Genomic DNA, 20,807 nt, shown 5'->3' with positions numbered 1-20,807 from the left:
GAGTCGCCACTCTCTCCATGGAGGGGGCAGTGTGCTCGGCTGTAAGGATCATTGCATCACTCATGCTCTGCATGGACTTCTCCACAATGGAGACCATGGTATGCATTCTTTCATGTATCTCCACCAGATCCTCCCGCACATCCTGCTGGGCTTTCAGCATCTGCTGCCTCAGGGACGACTCCAGAGGCTCATCATCAGCCATCAACTGAGCATGTTCCTGGTCCCCAGCCGTCCACTGACTGCCAGCGCCCTGGGCGCACTCTGCCTCCGCCAGCACCTCAAGCGAGTGTGAAGTGTCCTCACCAATGTGCACCGAGATACTAGCCGCTGATCTTATGCCCACTGAGGTGCTGGTATCTGCGCTGGTGCCTGCTTGCCTGAGACGGTGTGATGCAGGTGCGTTGTGATGGTTGCTGTCCTCTGGGGTCAGTAGAGGACCATCAGGCTCCTCACTTCAATGGGCTGCTGGTGGGTCTAAAAGGAAGAACAAGGACATGTCATTAGTTGAAGTCATTACACTGTTACTGTGCGTGCCTGGCACCCGGATCAGGGGGCCCTCGTCTTTCCATTATCAATGGGGATTCCATGTTCGAGGCTCACATCAATATAGAGACAACAGTGGAATGGTTACTGTGACAGACATTCTGACCTCAGTGCACTGCACTCTTCCCTCCCTGTGGCACCCCAACCTCACCGCGGCCGGTTGATCTAGGCGCATGGCGCCTCTCCAGCTCCAGGGCCTCCTGCTCATATCGAATGAGGATGAGTAGGTGGGGTGGTCCTCCACCAGTCCACATCCTCTTGACATTATTGTGGGATGTCTTCTCCTGAAAGGGCAGAGGAGCATTGATTAGTCCACCCTGTACCTGCATTGTCATTGCAGCCTGGCCAACCCCACCTGAGGAACACCTCACAGGGCTCAGCCGATTTGTGACCCTGGAGATGCAAGACACTCATTCCAAACAGCCAGGGCTCCCCCTCTTGCCCAGATGCTGCCTCCTTGACATTTGCCACTCACACTCTAAGACCTCTGCTCCTAACTGCTGTGCTAAGTGATGTATGCCAACACGGTACTCACCCTTCGCAGAAGGTTATTGAAGTGCTTACGGCACTGCACCCATGTGCACCTCGCCACATCATGGGAGCTGACCCTGGATGCCACCTCCTCCCAGGTATTTTTGGTGAAGGGGGGGGCGCTCCTCCTCCTCCCGTCCCTGGGGACAAGTATATCCCGGCATGCTACCACCTCCTCCAGGAGGGCAGCAAGACACTCGTCAGAGAAATGCAGGGCCAACTGCCTCACCGACCTGCCCTCCCACCTGCCGTGTTCACCTGCTACGATCTCCATCACAAGGCCCAAGTGCTTCACTAGCAGCCTTCGAATGGCTGCCACGGCTGCTTCTGAATCGGCCGCCGGGTCGCCATTGGACCCGGCGGACATTGAGCACCGGCCCTCACCCTCTCCTTCACGCTCATTCAGCAGCCACGTCTCACGCTGTCGGGCCTTAATTGGCCCGATCACGGGCGGCGGTCGGTTTCCCAACCACCCCCGCCAGCTCCTGCCGACGAGGGAAAAATTCTGGCCTATGTAATTCCATGTCCTTAGATTTACATTAATTATAAATTACAATAATGTCTATTGTGAACATTTTTTAATTATATACTTCTGCCAATGGTGATTCTGCAGCTCCTTCTCTGGACAGGGGGTGTCATTAGAAGTTTACATTGGCAATCTCTATTATAAATGTGGAATTTATAATGGTGAAAGATGACAGGAAGCATGGTCAGACTTAAGAGTTTTAATTGATTGCAATCTTTTCAAGACAGTGCTGGAAGGATAAATATTCCATTAGACAGCCTCATGGTGGAGTAACACTGCCTGAGGATACTGCTTAATGGTTGTTTTTGTGGTGCAGATTTGCTCCTGTTGGCTTTGATAGACTTAACCCCCAAACCTGCCAATTATTACCTCCATCCCTATGTCAATTTAGAGTCACAAAATACCACAAGCAACTCTCTTGCTTAATTAATTAGCTGGTCATGAAAATACAAGCACCAAAAATATGCATTATTCAATGAACACATTTCAAAGAATTTAAGTACTAATGAAAGGCCCTTCATTAAACAGAAAATGGGCAAGAAAGCAGCTCTGATACCAACTGAGAGCTCGCATGTGCCTCTTAAATATAAGTAACATGTAAAAATGGAAAACTCTCAAGTCCCACCAAAATTAAAGTGCCATCTTGGGGCCTTGTGTCTAATGTTAGAAAACAGAAACACAGCTGTGATTTTCATTTCTAGTCAAACAGTCAACCCAAGTGGCTCAATGTTTCCTTTTGCATGCTGACTTGAAAAACAGTTGTCTATAAATGTACAACAAAAGCAGCACAACGTGGATTTTTGAGTACATCAGCTAAAAGCCCATTTTCAAGAAGAAAAACCTACAGTATGTTTTTTAAAAGTCCCATTTCTGTTTAACTAGAAGATACATTTCTCACTAAACATTCCTTGTTCAGATATTTGAGAGTGAGTCCTGTGTGTTCTATGGAAATGACAGTGTGAAATCGTCCATTGTCCTTTCAAATAAGATGGTCACTAATAAATCCAATACGGAGTTCAGGACAAACTTCTTTAGCCAGAGAGTGGTTAGAATGTAAAACTTGCAAAGACATGGAGTAGCTGCGGTGAATAACATTTAAAGGCAGCTAGATAAGCATATTAGGGAGAAAGGAATATAAGAGATGCTGATAGGGTTAGAGGAATTATGTTGTGAAGAGGTTGTGTGGACCATAAACACTGGCATGGAGCAGTTCGTCCAAATAGCCTGATTCTGTGCTGTACATTCTATGCAATTTTATGTAATAATGTTCTACAACATCCTTCCACATTCCTAGAGTCATTAGAGAAAAGCTTTTCTGCTTCAATGCTCCTGGATTGAGAAATTGTGGACCTGAGAGCTCAGTGATTTTCATCCAATTATATGGCGACAGTCGAATGCCTTATCAGATGCTGGCACGTTTACAGGGCGGGTATAACAACACAGTCTTGCACAGTTGTTCCTGATATTCCAGGTATTGTTTCTGTGTTACTTTTAGTGCAACTCACTACTCAGGAACCACACAGAAGCCCTATCCCAAGATAGATTTTCCCCTATTAGGTGCTTTTTTCCTGTTCTGCATTGGCACAGCCCAAAGTCAGTTTTTAAAGTTATTCCTTTCAATGTGCTGTGGACGTCATTCCCAACCCCAGCAGCATAATTAACTGTGCTTGGTGTTGGCACAAACCTTCAGCTGGAGGTCTACCACAGGGGCAGAAGTTCAAAATTAAGAAAGTTGGAGCCATTAGGTCTGCAGGAAAGCCTGAAATTTTGACCATAATTTCAATTTGGGCATTTATATGTGGGGTGGTTAAAACTTTAGCCAGGTCATACCATTTAAAAGAGCACTCAATGTGTAATTGCTAGGGTTAATTGTAGACCGTCTCATGGTTTGGCTTGTGAAGTTTGTCCATTCTGTTAACTTGCTGAAGTTGGTGAGATTCCATGAGTTTGACTGAATAGCTATCCTGCTGATTATCTCCTTAACTTGTTGGATGGTTGTGCTGGGGATTAGTCTCTTAGCAATTAGTCCAAGAAACATTGGGTTCCACAGTTAGTGATCAAACCCGAGCAGGAACAGGCAGGGAGTAGGGGAAAAGAAATTAGGGGGAAGAACTGAATCCAAAGGTTAAGTGGCTTTAGATGCAGAGGAAGATTGAAGCAAGACATAGAGGTTTGGAGGAAGAAGTTTTGAAAGGGGCAGCAGCAACATGGCCAAAGGCTCTGTGACAGATAGTAGACCGGGGGTGGAGGTACCAGCATTCAGAAGGGCAGAAGAGGGACATAGGGCTAAAGGAAATTGCAAAGTGGGGAAGAAGTGAGGTAGTTTAGAAATTAAACATAATACAGGAATTTTGAAGTAATTGCAGGAATCAGTGGGGAGCCAATGGAGAGTGTGAAACAAATAGAAGAGAAATGAAAAGCAGCGATAGTAGGGAACTTTGCAAAGAGTAGGAAGTGGGCAGTTCTGGATGAGTTGGGCTGAATTTTACTTGGCGACATGTTCCCTGCCCTCCCCCCACCCCACCAGCTGAAAAGCCAGGGTTGGGGGAGTGGTCTGCCCACAACCCTGATGGCTGCCCTGCAGCAATTTAACAATAGGATCTGCTTAATTGCTTTAAGGCGAGACATCTGCCCCAATCTCAGGAGGGTGTTCCACCTCAGAAAGCTGCCAGCCCAGCAGCACCAGACAGGCACAGTGACCACTGCTGGGACAACAAGCAGTCCCACTGTGCTGGGGAGCCCAGGGGAGTTCAGGGTCAGAGGTCTCAGCGAGGGGTGGCAGGCCTGGTCCAAGAGGCTGGGGGGAAGGTTTAAATGGGGGAAGACCTGAAGGGGTGTGCCTCTGATGGGCCTCAAAGGCCTGCAAAGGAGGTTAAAGCTGCCAGGCTTCTCGCATGACATGGGCCTCATCTCTCCATGGGTAAAATACTGCTGGGGGCAAGTTGAGGCCCTTAGGTGGCATTAATCAGGACTTAGGGGCCTTAATAGGCCCAAGAACAGGTAGGCTGGCCAACACCTCACACGTCCCCCATAAAATTTCAGACGTGTCGGGGCAAATAAGTAGGCAGCGAGAGGGCCAGCCTCTGGATTTTTCAAACTCCTGCCCCCATTCCCCTTCCCCCCCACCCGCCTTCAAACCCACTGGCCTGGGAGGGTAAAATCCAGCCCTTGGAGTTTATGTTGGATGGAGCTTGGACAGCCAGTGATAAGGAAATTGGAAATGTCAAGTCTAGAGTTGACAAAGGAATGGACGAAATGAGACGCTTTAGATGCAGAGGAAGATTGAAGCAAGGCATAGAGGTTTGGAGGAAGAAGTTTTGAAAGGGGCAGCAGCAACATGGCCAAAGGCTCTGTGACAGATAGTAAACCGGGGGTGGAGGTACCAGCATTCAGAAGGGCAGAAGAGGGACATAGGGCTAAAGGAAATAGCAAAGTGGGGAAGAAGTGAGGTAGTTTAGAAATTAAACATAATACAGGAATTTTGAAGTAATTGCAGGAATCATTGGGGAGCCAATGGAGAGTGTGACACAAATAGAAGAGAAATGAAAAGCAGCAATAGTAGCATCCGAGATAGCAATGGGGTGGAATGACATTTTGGAGGTGGATCTAAATTATCTTGGCATTAGACTAGACTCGAAATTTGAAGCTAAACTCATGGTTGAACACTGGGATACCAGCAGGTTACACTTCAGCTTGTATCATGGAAGGTGATGGAAATGGGGATTATGATCCAGGGTTTCTGGTGAGGACCAAAAGGTGGCTTCAATCTTACCGATGCTGAATTGCAGGATATTGTAGATGCTGAATTGCAGGATATTGTAATTCATCTGTGACTTAACCTTCAACTCGCGAACGGATATTGCAGCTACAGACAAGAAATCAAAGGTGACTGTGAAAAGGCAAAGCTGATGGGTGAAGGGTGATTTTCAGTTTCCGTTTATCACTGGGGAGCAATGCACAGATAAGAAGTGGTAAAAGGCAAAGAATAGGACTTTGAGAGGTGGATATGTGAACACGGGAGGAGAAATAATTGCAGGAGACGTGCCAGCTCAAGTTGGACATTAGACCAAAGGAGGTAAATACCAGAGGAAAGAAGCTGGAGGAGGATGATATGATCAATAGTGTCAAACGATGCAGAAATGTTGACAAGGATGAGGAAGGATAATGTGCCATGGTCACAGTCATCCAGAATGTTGTTGGTGTTGTTGGAGGTGCAGAAACCAAACTGAAAAAATTGGAATAGACATATTCAGAACTTGAAGCAATTTATTAAAATGACAAGTGTTACAGAGAGATGTACCCGGTAAGGACTGAGCAGTCAAATGGAAAGAAATAAATACATTCTGACCAGGCATTCAATAGAAACAGGATGCAACTGAAGGCTAGTTTCAAAATTTGTCTGTTTAATTAGAAATTTGACTTCGTAGAATCGCACAGCATAAAACAATGGAATAGAATTACACAGTACAGAAGGGGAGTTCTTATGGTGCAGTGGGCCAGAAACTCCAGGTTCAAGTCCCACTTCAGGACTTGATGGTGACGGAAATTGCGTTCATAATGTGACCAAACAGGTTGATTATCAGCCTGTAAATCCTACCAGTATGGCAGGTGGTAAGAGCGGGAGAGTTTCCTGGTCAGCCATACTGCAGAACGCAACGGCAAACCACTGCAGTACTTTGCCAAGCATAATCACGGACCAATCTGATCGAGGTCCATGGTCACCAAAGCCCCCTCTTAGGGCATGGTACCTGAAGGAGAAGGAGTACAAAAGGAGACTATTCAGCCGTCATGCCTTTGCCAGTTCTTCAAAAGAACTGTTCAATCATCCACTTCCCTACACTTTCCCTTAGTTGTATCCCATACCCTATGTCCATTATCCAAGGCCACCTTATCCCCATCTCTACTCCAATTCCTACACTTCTATCCTCTCATACCACCTGTCTCCATCATAGAATGGGCCCACTGAAGAAGGTCATGCAGCCTATCATGCCTGTACTGCCTCCAGTATGGCACATACAGTGCTATTCAGGAGTTTTTAAAAAAAGTATCTGGACCATTAGTTTAGGCCTCTCTAATGACTTCACACTGTCAAGCACAGTGGGTAGAATCATACAACACAGGCATCAATATGGAAGGTTCAAAAGAGATGAGTCAATATTACTCTAACAGTTTCACTTTTACTTCAGCCTTGAACTCTTGGTTACATATAATTAGAGATATCTAACTACCAGATAACAGGTAATCCAGATTAAGTGTGTAACTAATTTACCAAGAAATGTCAAAGCTTTCTGAATAATGGTAGTAAATAGAAAAAAAATTGCTGAACAGCACTTTGATCAGATTCATCGACACTCCATCTGGTATCTGACTGATATCAATTATTAGTAGGTAGATTAAGGAAATAAATAGTCCATTGACCAAAGAACTGGGAATGGATCCATTAAAGATCCCACACATTCTTAAATTTAGCAAAAAAGCTGAAAGGCCATACTGCATGTGGTTTCATAAATTGTTCACTCATTCCCCATTTCAGAACTAATTTAAAAATGGCCCTATCTACTAACGGTTATAATGAACATCTCAACAAACCTAACGTTGTGATAGAACAGAAAACGATCTGACTAAAGCACCAGACTACATGTCATGTTCTAATCAGCCCTCTAGCTCTTTCTGATTCAGAATAAAACATACTCAAGTGTACATGAGAACCACTTTGAAAAAGCTGACATACCAATTACCCTCTGCTGAGTTCAGCTTTTGAAATATATCTGTACATCTTTCCTTCCATCCAAAATCATCAAAACAAGTAAGTCTGTAAATTTTCTGCAACCCTACATCTTGAGTCAGTCTAGGCAAAATGTCGCTCTTCCTGCCTGGTTACCTTATCTAATGCACAAGTTACATGAGATGGACACCCCTCTGTCCATACCGCTTGTATGCCAATGACAGCCAGCTCTACCTTTCCACCACATTTCTCAAACTCTTCACTGCCTCTATTTTCTCTGAAATCAAATCTGGATGAGCTGCAATTCCTTCCAGCCCAGCATTGAGGAGACCAGTGCTATTGGTTTAGGCCCCTGCCACAAGCTCTGTACTCTCACCAGCAATTTCATTTCCCTCAGTGTCCAGTATCTCAGGCTAAACCAGATGTTTCACAACCTCAGTGTCAAGTCCTACTTGGCCCTGAATTGAGCTTATGACCGCACATCACCTCCTTCACAAAAACCAATTACTTCCATTTCTGTAATATCATGGCCCGAATTTTCAGCTCGGCGGGCAGGCGTGATCGGAGGGCCCGGGAGCCATTGGGAAATGGACTGCTGACTGCGATCAGCCTCCGACCGCAATCTCGCACTGGCTGGCCAATTAACGGCCAAACAGCATGAAGCGCCTGCTAATACGATCAGCGCTGCCTGGGTTGGGGGAGGGAGGAGTGCGAGTACTGAAGTCAGCGCGTGGGCGGGGCGTGCGTGGAATGAAAGCTCCCTGAAGGCAGAGAGCTGCCTCAGGGAGCTGAAGAATTTAAATTTAAAAAAAAAAGATTTTAAAAACCAGGAAAAAGTGCCCACGCATCAGAATCAGTCACCGGAACATGTGGACGATGAAAATTCTGCCCAAACATTTTTATTTTTTTGAATTAATATCAGTAACCTCATCCCGCCCTCGGATGAGGGTCCTTGAAAAATACAAAGGCCACCTGGCCGCTTTGACCACCCGCCAACCGTAATGTTGGACAGGCAGCGAAAAATCCCAGTTAATTGCGCCATTAATGGGCTTAATAGCCCTCTTAAATGTCAGCGGGTGCGCTTCTGAGTTTAGCACGCACCGCCGACCGAAATATCGCACAAGTGTGCAATAACAACCGGACACTCACCCGACGTCACCAAGCACTATTTTACGCCCCATGTCTCCAGCCCCCTTGTTGTGGAAACCCTCATCTCTGCTTTTGTGAGCTACACACTTGATTTATTCCAATGCTTTCCTGGTTGACCTCCTTTCCACTACCTGCCTCCATAAACTTCAGCCCATCTAAATCTTTGCTGCCTGCAACCTATTCCAAACCAAGCTCCATTCTCCCATCACCACAATGTGTGCTCCCGACCCCCCCAAACCTTTAATTTAAAATTCTCATCTTTCTGTTTAAATCCATTTCATGGATGCACCACACAATATCTCTGTAACTTTCCCCAGCCCTACAACCCTCCAACAACTCGGTGTTCCTCCAATTCTGGCCTTTTGTGCATTCCTCAATCTTTTCATTGCGTCATTGCAACTATGCCTTCAACTGCATAATCCCTAAACTCTGGAATTCCTTCTCTTAATCTCTCCATCCCCCTCTTCTCACCTCTTTCCCATCCTAATAGTTTCTCTTTGGCTTTGCATGGATTTTTATCTGTCTAAACGTGCGATACAAATAAAAGTTAAATTATGTAGACTCAACTTTTGTTGCCAGTGGCAAAGGAACAGTTACCTCACTGACAACAGAGTTTTTGCTGGCTTCTTAGCATAGATTTCCTCTAATCCAACATCTTTTCCAGCTGCTACAAGGAACCTGTGTCATCTGTGAGCAGGAGAAGAAACTGCAAGGCTCTTTAACCAACCATATTCAAGAATCCTCACTGAGCCATGCAGAATGCAAACCGGAAAGTATAAAGCTGGAAATATAAATTCAACCATATTATGTACAGAAAGCGTAATAAAGATTGAGAAATACAGATATCTTTTCAAGAAAAAAGATATAGGACACAGACAGAGAAAGCAAAACAATTATTTTAATTTATTTTTTTAAAACCTCCAGCACCAATTTTCTTCTGAGGGAATGAGACTCCACATTTGTAAAATTATTTTTTCAGAATCAGAGATTGTTTGACAGTAACTACTACTTATCATGACATTAAAAAATCACTGACTCATGAATTAACCAGCCTTAACCTTTCTCATCCACCTTTAGTGTGGATCTAGTGGATAAGTACAGCAAATTCACATCATTACAGTCATTTCATAGCTGAGTCTATTAGCAAGGACTGCAACAGCACACTGTGTGGAAGAGCAGGATATCTTTTTTGTCTTTCATGGGATGTGGGCATCACTGGGAAGGCCAGCATTTGCCAGCATTCCTAATTGCTCTTGAACTGAATGGCTTGCTAGGGTAATGTAGGTCTGGAGTCACATGTAGGCCAGACCCAATAAAAACAGTGAATTTTCTTCCCTAAAAAACATTAATGAACCAGATGGGTCTCTATGACAATCAATAATAGCTTCACAATTACTGAGACTAGTTTACATTCCAGATTTATTAATTAATTCATTAATTGAATTTAAATTCCACCAACTGCTGTGGTGGGAATTAAACCTATGCACCCAGAGCATTAGCCTGGGCCTCTGGATTACTACTCTAGTGATATTACCACTGTACCAAAACCTCCCCTTAATCACTAACAGCAACTTCCAGATTCCTGTGTTTAATTGCGCAGGTGGGGACATCAAAAGTTGCTATCCATTGATAGCCTCAATTATTATTAGCCACAAAACTATAGCATTGCATAATATTTACAGCACAGAAACAGGCCTTATGGCACAACAGGTTCATACCACATGAGTCTCATCTCACCCTACTTCATTTTCCTCTTCCTAGCAACAGTGACTGCCAAAGCTCTTGCCCATACAACATAAATATTAATGTCAGTCAAGACCCGGATTCAGTTTGCGGTCTCCTGGCTGAGAAGCTCTAGTGTTGAAGCTGGCAGGCTATCTGCCCCTTAATGATAAATGTCTGGCATGGCCTAATTTTGCCCAGTGAACTGACATGCACATCCTGCCTGGATATTTAAATGACTGATTACTGCTCAGTTAATGACCAAGTTTCAAACTTAACAGATTCCAATGAGGTCAGGGAAGGCAAGAACAATTGGGGCCTCTAATCAGACAATACAAGTGGGAACTGCAGAGAACCAAATTAATCTCAATGTCTAATTAACGCATGGAGATTGGAACTCTTATCATTACAGGATTACCTCTTGGAAGTTTTGCTCACCGTACAAAAAGGCATGATATCATAAACCTGAACAAATTCATCAACTATGACATTTCCTGTTGTTACCTCCTCCTAATGAAATTTCTTAAATGTTCCCATAACTCCAGTATCTCTCATTAAGTAGACAAGATTACCATATGATGAGACATGATTGCCGCTGGATAGGATACCAGTGATATGATTAACTGCTATTGCCATGAGACAATGAAACTTTACTTGACATCACAAACAAAATACATTGAAAATGATTAAATGGATCAAGGGCCAGGTAGCAATAGCGGACTTGTGAGAAATGATCTTCTTTTCTTCACTGCCTTTCTGCCCTTAGCTTTTCTTTTGTGAAGTGACACAATGGTTCCACATTCTCAGACCTTCACGTACCAAACCAAAGGGCCATTCCTCATGTGCCAACCTGCTAGTGAGGTTCAGTGGCCCAATCTGCAGGTTCATCACAAACAGCAATGACTTACAATCTGGCTTTTGAATAGGGTTTTAAAGGCTACGTCTATTTTGCCCAGTCATTTTTATGAATTGGAGGCATTGGTTATGAAGGTTTTCAATCAACTCTCTTCGCCAACAAAGCATGTATCAGAACTCCAGCTTTGGTCCCACCCTCAACCTAGTCAGTTTCTTTCCCTGATGCAAACTTAATACAAAGTGACAACTGCCCCTCCGCCCACCCTCTCCCCCACATCCCTTACAGTAAAAAACAGATGTGTTCCAAGAATCAGGAAGCATTTCTATTATAAACATGTGGGTGCACTGAAGTTTTCCTTCCCCCTAACAGTTAGGATTTAAAGCTTGAACTGACTCTGAAATGAAGTGAGACTCCCTCCTCACCTGGGGTTCTCACTCCACTTCATTCCAGTGTTTGATTGAGCCCTGACTCTAGATTCAGGCTGCATTTATGCTATCACCAAGAAGAAAGATATTTTTTAAATTGCCATTAGAAAAACATCATCTCCAAGTTCCCTTCCAAGTCGCATACCAACCTGGCTTGGACATGTATCTCCATTCCTCTGTCAATATCATGCAATTTCCTACCTAACGTCATTGTGGGAGCACCAACACCACAAGGACTGCAGCAGTTCAAGGAGAAGTCCCATTAACCAGCACCACCATGGCCTACTCAGGAAAACTAGGGATAGGCAATAAATGTGACCTTGCCAGCAAAGCTCACACCCTGACAAGAAATGGAAAGAAAATTTATTAGCAAACTCCTTAAATGTAACAAAAAATAGAGAACGGGGAATGATATATATTTTCAGTTGGGATTCATGTGGTTTTTTTCTGCCTTTTGAGGTTATATAAAGTAGACAAAAAGGCCTGTGGAAAATCTGGCAAAAGATTTGCGCTGAAACATTTGGCTGTCCGGGGGAAACCAGTGCAGATTTGAATTCGTGTCAGGCAGATTTACATTGAGTGATGTCGGGCGTACAGCACAATTACAGGCCACTCGGCCCAATAGATTTTTCCAGCAGTGATGCTCCAAATGAGCCTTCTCCAACCTCATTTCATCTAATCTGATCAGCATATACTTCTATCCCCTTCTCCCTAATGTGTTTATCTAGATTCCACTTAAATGCATCTTTGCTATTCGCCTCAACTATTTCTTCCGGCATCAGATTCCACATTTTTACCATTCTTTGGGGAAAAATATTTCTCCTGAATTTCCTATTGGACTTGTAAATTACTTGATTGTATTTATGATCCCTAGTTCTGGTCTCACCCATTGATAGTTCACTCTACATCTGCCCTATCACTGTCTTTCATTACCTTAAAGATTTCTGTCAGGTCACCACCTTAGGCCCAAAGCCTAACAAATTATTCCTATCAACTAGGGTTTTCAGGATTTGATGAAGCAGAAAATCCCCATACAGCTTCTATCTTTCAAAATGTATGGAGAATGAATTCAGACTGAGAAAGCATCCCTTCAATTGGCATTTGGAGTGTATCTGTAATTAAAAAGGGAATAACACATACTGCTTTCCTCGTCCTTAGCAGAAGGTTTGGGTACCAGAGAGACAATACTTCCACTGAATATATGCAAGGCAATTAGTTTTCCTCCACTAAAAGCAACACACTGAGATCAGGCTATGACCTTACTGATAAACAGTTACAAATGAAGATAGACAAGGATTCCTTCAGAATTTCATTAAATTATGGGATTAACTTTCATAAAGCATGATTTCTCTCAATACAGAGAAGAATGAAAGGAACTAACTTCTCCTTGTCTGCTTCATGCAAGAGCACCAATAATGATGAAACTGTCTGCTTTTCCTTCCACCCTTTTTCTATACAATTGCCAGAACAATGAGTGGAAGAAAGGGCAAATGGCTTGAATTTAATGAGAAGTGCCGTTTTCTAGGAAAGTACAAGATGACATTCTGCTTCAAGCATGTCTTCACAATCTTAATTTGATATAAAAACAAACAAGAGCTTGCTTCAATACTTGAGGGCAGGAAAAAGGTCAAGGTTTACTTCAATAAAGCAGACAGCGGCTCCCCAACTTGCTATTTTGAAACCAGTCTGGCTGCTAACAACTCCTGATGCCTGTTTTCCAGCTTCCATTTGGAGGCCTCAAGATCAAACCAATCTCAGGATACAGAGAGAAAGCCAAGTGTTGTTTTATTCGCTTACACAAGAGTTTCAAGGTCGAATAACACCCTTAGTTAATGAGAAGGGGTCTACTTATAATTCTGTGTGTTTTGTAATGAAAACCTATTTGACCAAATTCAATTTGCACAGCTCTACCTTTTCTGAAAAAACAATCCTTTTCTTTTAATTACAGCTGTATTGTACTAAGAAAACAAAGGAACAGACGGCAACTGTTTTCCACTATTTTAGAAGTCTATGCACAACAGTATGAACATGTGTGTTACAGAATCAAAAAAGACACTGGAGACTTGATTTTTGTGCTGGGCTGGGGAAACATCAGTCGGGCCACTTCTGAGTTTGGAAACCCAAACCTGTCACCTCTGCCCATACACATCATATTTTCATCTCCTGCTGGGGAGTCTTCGACTTGGCAAATGGGCCCCGCCCACCCCCCCCCCCCCCGCTCGCCGAGGCGTAAAATGGCACGAGGTGACGTCTCGGCTGCGCGCCCACCAAACTGTCAAAGGCCTATTAAGGCCATTTAACTAACAATTAAAATAATTAACAGAGCTGCCCATCCAACCTTAAGGTTGGCGGGCAGGCGAAGAGCCCAGGCAGCCTTCACATTTTTCATGGAACCTCATCCACGGGTGGGATGAGGTTCCATGAATGATTTTCCATTTTCTCAAAAACTTTTATTGAAATTAATGCACATGTCCCAGCTCATGTGACAGTTTCACATGAGGGGACATGTCATAAAAATATTTTTCAACACTTCATTGAACTGGTAAAATTTAAAACTAATCTCCCTGAGGCACAGATTTCTGCGCTCTTTCGCGTGCATGTGCGAAAGAGCGCACTCCCGACTCAGGAAAGCCACCCCCACCCCACCAGCCTGCACAGGGAGCGCACAGTGCTTCCGGCTGTGCGTCACGCTGGGCGGGCCTTAATTGGCCCATCCAAGTAAAATGGCGGCGTAGACCCAACCGGGGGGCACCGATCAGGTCCACGCCTGCCCGCGCCCACTCCCGCACAACCGCTTCCCGACGGTGGGAAAATTCTACCCCTGATGATGTGGATGGGCATGGTATTTTTTCTGATTCCTGAGGTAGCATTCAAAGAGTGCAGCTGGCGAGGTGGGCTGGGTGGAACGCCCGCCTCAGTTCACTGGAACCTCGACCCGGCACCCCAACATAACTCATATGCCCCCTAACCCTCACCCCTCGCTCCCATATCCACTCTCAATGGCCCCTCCATGACCCCTCATATCCCCATACCACCCTATGCCCTCTTGTACCCCCATGCCCACTCCATGCCCCCACATATGCCATGCCTCCTCCATGCCCCTCATATTCTCCATGCCCTTCCATGGCCCCCATGTATTCTCTTTATCTACTCACCCAGTATCCAATACGGACAGACCTCAGGATACCTTTGAAATGGACATTTAAAAAAAACAATCTAATAGAGCTGTCATATTCAAAGACTCTTCATACTGAAAAAAACCCCTCCATAAAACCAAACCAAAAAATTGTAAATCCCTTCAAGTGGTCAATCTATTCTTAAAACCAACAAACACGTTTCCACTTAGAACATCAAAGACAAATAATCCTTTGATAACCACTTAAAATTATCAATCAAAATGTTAACATAGCCCCCTGCTAAAAAATAATTGGTTCTGAACCTTTTGAAACTCACCCAAGCATTCATAATAGCCTCAGCTGCCAAAACAAGCCCTGGGAAATGTCAGCAATGTGGTCCATTGAAACGGAAACACCAGATGGCCTTTTCTTTAAGCTGTAGTTGCTGTTTCATTTCTATTCCAAAGCAAATTGCCTATTAATCAATGGAGTATAGCAGGTACTTAGATTTGTTTTACTCTCAACAGTGGGACCATTTTTTTTCAAAGCTAAAGATCATTGGACATTTAACTCTCAGTCCAAAATTTGACAGGAGAGTTTCCCAGCACATTTTTCTATGGTTTTGAATGCACTTTCTCCATTGAGAAGAGTACTGTAATGCATGTCAACACTTATATAATGGTGGTCAATGTAATGTGCAACTTACCTTTATAGGACAGAGCGCTTCGATCAATCACTGCGTTAAAAACATATCTACTTTGCAATACAGCATCTAATAGTGACACTTACAGGTGTCAAAACATTTAAAATTTATCTGTCAGAATATTCCAGACTCCTCAGCAGGTTTCCCTCAGTTGTCACGAACTCTCAAACATGGCGGTTTTTTCAGGGTTCCCAAAACCCACACCAGCACACAAAAATAGCATGGTGAAGGAAATTGAAATTTCCTATGATCCTCACAATGGTAGTCCTGACCTCAGAAGAGTTGCATGGGTTAGCATTCAAGGCCTTCCCAGCACACGAAACGGCCACATTAATATAATGCAATGTCAAGAAGGAACTGCAAATTGGAATTTGTACTCAAAGATCCTAATTTGTTTACTCTCCTGACCCCATTCACAAGAAGAACTTGCATCTATATAGTGCCTTCCACAACCTCAGAACACCCCAACAAACTTTGCAGCTGCTACTGATATAATGCTACCACAGAGAGTAATTGAGGTGAATAGCATAGATGCGTTTAAGGGGATGCTAGGTAAGCGTATGAGGGGGAAGAGAATAGAGGGTTCTGCTGATGGTTAGCAGGTTGGGAGGAAGCTCGAAATGAGCATGAACATCTAGCATAGACTTGTCGGGCCAAATGGCTTCTTTCTGTGCTGTATATTCTATGTACTTCGATGTAATGTAGGAAATGTGCATTGTCTTATACATAGCAGTATGTGTGGAATAATCTGGAGGAGAAAGAAGTTCAATGGAAGAGCTCTCACATCAAACGCCACCAATGACAAAGCCAAATGCTGTAAGAAGCACCACCTCTCATCCGCCATCTTGGTTCTGACCACCCGTGAGTGTAGCGTTCAGCCATGCCTGCATAGACTGGTAATATACCTCTGTGATTATCAGACAGTGCCAGAGGAATGACAACAGTAGCATCTGAGCATATGTTTTAAGCTTAACACAATTATCATCAACAACAGGGATGGATATATTCACAGAATATCACTTCAGGAACATAAAAGGAGAATAAATCAGCTTGAATGTATTAAATGTATTTCCCACACATCACTGCGTCGGCTGTAGTAAGTCCTTGCAGGCCATCATATCCCTTTTCTCCCCACTGCCTCTGTTCCTACCTACCAACCATATCACACCACCCCCAACACCCCACCACACCCCTCCACCTCCCCGAGTCCCTGCCCCTCCAAATGCAGACATGAGAAGGGAGTGTCTTTAATTAAAGGAAAATGACTGGGCATCTTTTACATCTGTGTGAACAGTGGCATTTGCAATTCTGAAACTGGCAAATGTCATTTCCATCTATTTACATGCAATCATTGCAAATACCTTGTTTGCATAAAGCATCTGCACTTATGGAATACACTTCTGCTTGTATAGAAAGGCAGTATGCATAGGGCAAATGTAAATGAATAAAATTAATTTTTACATCTCCTTATGCATTTCTGTTTTTGTTTTTCCTTTTGAAACTATTTCTTTAGACAGTGAAAGCTGAACATGGAGAACAGAATACTGGGCAAAGTTATTCAGATCTTGAACATCAGATTGGCAAGCTCTGATTGCAGATACACCACTATTGACTCAGTGTGTTTTAGTGATTTACTCAATGTTATTTCAGCTTCCCTTACTACAACCCCCTTGCACCCGCACCCTCCCCCACCCCTGCCGCACTGACCAAGTGCCTTCTACAATTACATTGCTTTCATTGCTTAAACAAAACCATTTTAAAAATTCACCAGGCTGTCAAAATGAATTGTAATGTTGCAAAGTGACTTCATTTATAAATAGGTACTAGGGCACCAAGACTCTGCCTTTAAGTGGCACCAGCTTCATGAAAACATGTTTAACACACAGTTGCTCATTTAGCTACAAAGATTAAGATACAACACTTCAGAGATCCTTTTGACAAAAAAAAATGACTGCAGGCTCCCTTCTGGTTCAATTACCTTCCCAAATGCAGAAACCAGTTTACTAAGCAAACCTACCTGAAGGCAGGGCCCCTTTAACAATGGACGTGACTTTATCTCAGTGGGGTGAGCCAATATCAGATTATTTTCTCTCCTGCTAGCCAAAATTTAACTGCACTTTTCAGATAAAGATCTGGTTTCACCCTGGTCTTGCCTGTGTGCTTACAGCCACATTAAGCTATTTATGGACAATTTTAAAGAGCTGGTACTTATCTGCATCAGCACAGGAATCCAGAAGGAAGCAGCGCCTCAGCACCAAAAAGCAGAAGTTTTGAAAATTTAATGAACACAAGGAATGGCAGCCTTTAATATCAGTCACGGATCACAAAGCAGTCACTGTCCATTCACATGTATGCACACAACCCACTTATATATTTTGACAATATGTCAATGTGTGCCAAATCACATTAAAACCCTTTAAAAGGCTTTAAAATCGCAATTAAATTCCCATTTAGTTTTTTCTACAGGAATGGGAAATTGGAATAGCCCCATTATTTTAGGTCTATCCTCATAACTCAACAAGAGTTCAGACACAAAGGGTATGGTTTCTGGACCCCACTGGGGCAGGCGTGAGGACAACTGGCACTAAAAATAGTGCTGCCCACCGGCATGCTGATTCCCCAGCCCCATTCCGGCCCTGGGCCATATTCCCAGAGGCAGAATTGGGGGGGGATGGCAGGAATACTGGCCCAGGAGCAGCAGGTAGCCAATCAAACTAATTAAGAGCATACCGAGGCCCGTTGTCGGAGGCCTACTGGGGTTTTCCAGTGAGCCTCCAGGTCCTCACAAGCATATGGGGGACATTGCAATTGTCTTGAGGTGGCCTCCCTGCGGCAGGCTGCGGGGTCAGCATCCCAGGCAGGCTCAGAGGCCCTCCCTGCCTGATTGGATTCAGCTGCTGGTGCATGCTGCCCTGTGGGGGTGACTCTCCCCCACCCTACCTCCCCCTAACAGCCTCCCCACATCCCCTCCTCCCCCCCACCTTTATTTGCGGCCAGCTGTAAAAGCCATTTTTTATTTGAGATTTGAAATGGTTGGAGAGGGAGGGTGCCTCCATTTTTGGGCACCCTCTCCCTCCTGGTATGGCACCCTGCTGCTGCTTTCAAGCTGGAAGACCTCCTATTGGCCGTAGAGCTTCAAGAGCCCATTTGCTCTCCTTAATTGAACGCCAAACACATCCTGTGGCCATTAATTGGCCAATTCAGGCAAAATCACACAGTGCAGGCTTCTGATCGCCATTTGAGCCTGATGGCAGGGACCTGGCGCTGGCAGGAAAATCCTGCCCATGGAGATAGAAAGAGAGGGAAGAGATGGGCGAGGTGAATCGTACATTAGGGGAAAAGCAAAGTTTAGACAAATAGAGGCAAAGGAAATCAAGAGAGAGTCAAACAAAGACAGAAACAATCTTCAAACAGGAGATACACATCTTCTTTAAATGTTTATATGAATTTTAAATCTATAACTACTTTAGGATTGGGGAACAGAAGTGTGTATCATTAAAAATAAAATACTGCAGAAGCTGGAAATCTGAAATGAAAACAGAAAGTACAGGAAAACCTCAGCAGGTCTGGCAGCACCTGCGGAGAAAGAATCCAAGGCCGGGATCGTCCCAGAATTGCACAAAGTGTGGCAGCGGGCAGGTAAACGGAAAATTTATCTGTCAGCTGCTATGGTGGCATTTCGCGCCTTTTCATCCTAATCCCGCCCTGCCTCATTAAGTATGCACTCACGGGGAACACGCCGGATTGCTGGCGGGCAGGCTCGGATTTGCCTGCCTTGATGTGGCCTCGGTACTTCCTCGCTCCGATCACCACATTTAAAGCGCAGTCTACTTCATGCTTCAGACCAGAACTGCTCCAGGTGACAGATGGCCCCGAAAGCAAAGAAGATGGCAGCCCCCAAATTTACTGATGCCTCTCTAGGGCACTTGCTGGACATGGTGGAAGGGCACCGCGATGTCCTTTAGCCCCGCTCTGGCCGCAGAAGGTTCACTAGAGTCCCCAGTCCAGCCTGGGAGGCAGTGGCAGCAGCGGTCAGTGCTACTGGAGCACAGGGGAGGTCAGCCATCCAGTAGAGGAAGAGGGTGAATGCTCTCATCCGTTCCATCAGGGTAAGTCAACACCTCATCACACTCAACTCTCACACTCACAAACCCATCACACAACATGTGAGTGAGAAGAGTGTGTCCGCCTGCTCTCTGATGAAGTGGTGGCCACATGTGCCCGTTTGGTGGTCTCCATGGGAAGGATGGTGGACGCCATGGAGACCCTGGTCCAGCAGAATGCGGAGATGCACGCAGACCAGCACTCCATTGCAGTGGCCATGGGCAAGTTCCTGTCGTGGCAATGTGAGAGGGAAATGGGGCACCTCGATGTCCCTCCAGGTACTCCTTCCCCTCAAGGAGTCAGGCCGGGGCCTTCGGGCACCCGAAGGGAGGAGGAGCGGCAGCTGGACACACTCAGCAATTTGAGAGGCTGTCCTTTCCCACCAAGCCCCCTTTTCCTGTGACACCCTTAACCTTGTCCTCTGTCACCACAGAGGGAGCAACCAGCCCACAGGAGGACAGCCAGAGCAAGCTGGGGCCCTCACAGCCTCAGTTATCCAGAGGACAAACGCTGAAGTTATCAGAGGCAACAGGGCCAACAATTGTGCAGGCTGTCTCCACCCCTCCTGCCGATGTCAGGGCAGAACCTGGAAGATGTGGTAGGCCTAGAAAAGTTAAGAAATTCTGATCACAAGTGGTTGAATTTTGTCACCTCACATTCTGAAAATATATTAACTTTCACTGAATAATGTGTGATGGTGTCTTTCACCTTCATTTACAGGCTTCGCGAGCCCTCCCACTGTATTCCACCCCTCCCACCACAACTAGCAGTTCAGCTACATGCAGCCGGGTCACGAGTGATTCTGGAGGGAGAAATGTGCGTGCGGCAGGGCCTTTCGGAGCCTCACACATGCACTCTCCCACGCACAGAGAGCCTTCCTCCATCACACTCATCTCATTGTGCCGAGCATTTTCAATGCTGCCTGCTGGGGTTCTCTTTCAGTTGTCCATCTGAGCTGCATCTCTGCCCACCCACTGACCACTCTCCCATTCAGCACCTGTGCCTGTCCAAGAGGTTCCACTCACTTTTGATTTGAAAAACATGGTCATAGTCGAGTTTCTCATAAACTCCCCCATCCTTTCTCCTCCTCCAGTCATGCATGTCCTTTCCCCCATCACTGTTGAACCCCCCCTGGCATCACCTTCCATCTCCCCGCTGTCACCTACTAGCCAGAACTCTTTTCTTTCCAGACCTGCTGAGTTTTTCCAAGTATTTTTATTTTTGTTTTGGATTTCCAGCATCTGCAGTTTTTTGCTTTTATCTTTTCTTTCCAGGATGTCCAGGTGAACGTGCACATTCCCTATCTTCCTGAGAATCCCACCCCCATCCACATTGACCTCCCCAACCTCCCCCCTCCCACCTCCAGGGTCCGTGTCTGCCTCCAAGTCCCCACCAACCACCCTCGCC

The sequence above is a fragment of the Cetorhinus maximus genome, chromosome 3 (assembly GCF_964194155.1).
Source record: "Cetorhinus maximus chromosome 3, sCetMax3.hap1.1, whole genome shotgun sequence".
Taxonomy (NCBI): domain Eukaryota; kingdom Metazoa; phylum Chordata; class Chondrichthyes; order Lamniformes; family Cetorhinidae; genus Cetorhinus; species Cetorhinus maximus.
Note: the sequence above shows the minus strand (reverse complement) of the source record.